Raw genomic sequence first — 3,821 nt, forward strand, 5'->3', positions numbered from 1 at the left:
CACTAAAAAAACGCTCCATCACGTGGCTTTTTCACATTTCGCGGGCTTTCTTTGTAACCCGGAAAAAAGACTCTGTGCGGCGTATCGTAAACGAAACAACTCGATCTGGAGTTTCTGATGGTGCTCTATAAATCTGCGTATCATACTTGGGGTCCTCAGCCAATAATTAAAAAGTTGGGTAATTAAACATAATCAATTAGTTATGGGGAAAACAAATCGTCGTCTGAGTTACTACAGGCTATTGCGAACAGTATGCGTATGGTTCAATTCGCTTCCGACGCGCCTTTCACGTTTAAATTCTCAGCTTAAGTTATGTGGAACACCTTGTATATTATTATCAAAGCTATTTAATGCAAGAGTTCCCACCTATTTGTGCGATGAATAGACAAATTATGGAAATTCGCGTTTTCAAGAAAAAGAGGTAAGGCTTTAACTGAGACGTCTGGGAAGTGATTTCTAGGAACTTCTGTGGAAAGCTTTGCATCGTCCTATATGTCATTCTCAAAGCTAATGCAAGAGTTTCCACCTATTTGTGCGATGAATAAGCGGACCTTGAAATTGGCGTTTTTAGCAAAAAAGGTAAGACTGTAGTTCACTGAAATGTCTTTGAAGCGAGTTCTAGAAACTTATGCGGAAAGCTCTGCATCGTCGTATATGTCATTCTCAAGGCTAATGCAAGGGTTCCCCCCTATTTGTGCGATGAATAAACGAATTTTTGAAATTGGCGTTTTTAGGGAAAAAGGTAAGGCTGTAGCCCACTGAAATGTCGGTGAAGCGAGTTCTAAGAACTTCTGTGGAAAGCTCTGCATCGTAGTAAATGTCATTTTCAAGGCTAATGCAAGGGGTCCCACCTATTTGTGCGATTAATAAACTGATTTTGGAAATCGGCGTTCTTGAGGAAAAAAAGGTAAGGGTAAGAAATGTCGGCGAATGGCAAGGCCAGTGAAATGTAGGCGATGTGAGTTCCAGTAATTTCTGTTGAAAGCTCTACATCCTCCTATCCTCTTCAGTGCGAGGGTACCTGTTTGGGTACGTTTAAAAAACGCGCGCTGTGCTGCTATATGTGAAGACAGCTAAGCGAGAACAAAACTTCCTGCAAGCGGAAGCATCAGTTAACAAAATGACCCGTAATTGTCGCCGTAGGCTTGAGCAGGCGCTCGCAGTAAATACAAGTATGACGGCATCACGCAAGGAAAGCGTGCGTAGGCGACCAGGTGAGTTTTACTTTTTCTTCATTCATGAAATGCTGCATATATATTAAGCAGTGAATATTAACCATCGCGTGCCTTTAGACAATGCGCATGAAAAGTTCAAGCTTGTTGCTATGCTTTGTCTCAGAGATAGTGCAACCTAATTACAGCTGTACCCAATTGGGTACTTCAGGTCTTTACGGTAAAAAAAAGCATTCACTTTTGTTTTGTGTAGTAGGCAAGTTCCTGAGTGACGAGGAATTACAACAGCTACTCTTTCATAGCGACCACAGGCTTGCAAGAACGTCATCGTCAGAAATGAGAAAAATTGCTGGAATCAAGAACTAATGGGCCTTCTTGGACTCTACTGGTCCCGTTTATCTGCTGTCCCTCTTGTCACAGAAAACATGACGCGGGACCAATTTTTCTAGTTACCTGGCATGCTGCACTTCGTGGACATCACCAAAACAACAGAAGGATAAACTGAAAACAGATTGCTCAGAGCGGAGCCCATCATCCAGTCCTTTCGAAAGGCATGTCTAGAGCTGCCGCGCCCGAATGTGCTATCTGTCCATGAGCAGATGATCCCATTCAGCGGACGTTTTCCTGCCCGACAATACGTACCAAGTAAACCAAATTCTGTTTGCCTTAAGAACTTTCTTTTGTCCACTTGTGATGGACCTTTGATAGATTTGTTCATCTACACAGGTAAGGTAACGATTCTTGAAGTGCACACGAAGGAACTTGGTCTTGGCGGGGCAGTTGTGAAAGGACTTCTGGAAACAGTGCCGACTGACCACATTGTCCATGTGTTTACAGACCGCTTCTTTACAAGCATGAAGCTGGCAGAATACCTCCTCAAAAGGAATTCATATCTTACCGGTGAATTGATAGGAAACAGAACTGGAGGCGCGGCATTAAAACTTTATAACGAAAAAGAAATATGAAACGAGGTGAATCATGCTGCGTTGTCCGTAATGATAGGGAAATATGTGTCACGAAATGGAAGGATCGCAAGTCAGTCAAGATTCTTTCGACCACTTTCGGCATTACCCCAGAACGAACTTCCAGAAGGTGGTCAAAGGTGGGAAAAAAAGAAAGGTGTATCACAACCACATTGCATCAAAGCATACAACAAGGACATGGGTGGTGTGGATCTTGCGGACAGGTATGTGTCCAATTGCAGGACAAAGGTCCGTACAAAGAAGTTGACTATAAGAATTTTGGGCGAGCTTTTGGACCTAGCGGTCACGAACTCCTGGATTGAATACAGGAACGACTGCAAGCTGATGGATGTTGCAGCAAAAGACACGCTCGACCAATTCGAATTTAGAACAGAATTGCGGAAACGAAATTCGCGCACGCGTCAAGGAAATGGCAGAGGTCGAAAATGCGCTAGTGCTGCAGGTTGAAATTTTGGAGTGTGCAGCAAACCCTAAGCGCACCAAGGTGATGTCAATATCACCAAATGAGGTCCGATTTGACATGCATGGAAATGTTCCAGAGCATGTGCCCCTAAAGTCTCAGATGAGATGCCGCAAGCAAGGTTGCAACAGAAAACACCCGCGTTAAATGCACTAAATCTGGCCTGTTTCATGGCCTTATGAACAGAAACTAGTTTTTTTTTTATGTCCACTCAGTTTAGGCCCGATGTACCTAAATGAGTACCACCATTTTTGCCTCCTAAATTAGAGTATTCATTTCTCTGGCATCAGAGAAGTGTTCCAGGATCCTAAAATGCTTAGAATAAACAGTTTAAATCAGTTTACGTTGTCTGACTTCTCCTCAAGTATTAAGTGCCTTTATATCGTTCTCAAGGCTAATGCAAGAGTTCCCACCAATTTGAGTGATGAATAAACGAATTCTGGAAGTTGGCGTTTTCAAGAAAGAAAGGTAAGGCTTCACTCCACTGTAATGTCGGCGGAACGAGTTCTAAGAACTTCTGCGGAAAGCTCTGCACCGTCGTATAAATGATTCTCAAGGCTGATACAAGAGTACCCACATAACTAAGCAACGAATAAACGAATTTCGGAAATACACATTTTTATAAAGAAAAGGTAAGGATATGCTAGACAAGTGAAACATTGGCGAAGTGAGTTCCAATATCTTCTGAAGAAAGCTCTGCTTCGTTTTACATAACATTCTTTAGGTTAATAAAAGAGTTCCCACATATTTTGCGATGAATAAACTCATTTCGGACATACACGTGTTTGAGGAAAAAGGTAAGGTTTCGAAATGGTCGGTGAACAGTAAAGCCAGTGAAATATCGGCGAAGGGAGTTCCAGTAACTTATCTGGTAAGCTTCACATCGTCGTATATAACATAGTCAATGCTAATACAAGGATGCTCACCTATATGCGCGATGAATAAACGGATACAAGAAACTGGCATTCTTAGGAATAATGGTAAGGTACAAGGAAGTGTCTGCAAAGCATGTTCCAGTTACTACTCTGGAAAGCTCTGCTTCGTTCTACAGTCACGTGCAACTTGACTGTAGAACGAAGCAGACCGTAGAACGAAGCAACACCAGTGTTGCGACCTGCAACACTGGTGCCCGTGATTGAATTGGTTTCCAGCCTACGGACGCGCAGACACAGGGTAAGTTCCAGCTTCAATAAGTGGTATCTTTTA

General features: G+C 42.7%; 1 pseudogene; it reads left to right on the plus strand.

Annotated features, from left to right (window-relative positions):
* The first annotated feature begins 1,174 nt into the window (after positions 1-1,174).
* On the plus strand, positions 1,175-2,892 carry LOC140218561 (piggyBac transposable element-derived protein 2-like; annotated as a pseudogene).
* The last annotated feature ends 929 nt before the right edge of the window (positions 2,893-3,821 follow it).

This window comes from Dermacentor andersoni, chromosome 5 (genome assembly GCF_023375885.2).
Source record: "Dermacentor andersoni chromosome 5, qqDerAnde1_hic_scaffold, whole genome shotgun sequence".
NCBI classification, from domain to species: Eukaryota; Metazoa; Arthropoda; class Arachnida; order Ixodida; family Ixodidae; genus Dermacentor; species Dermacentor andersoni.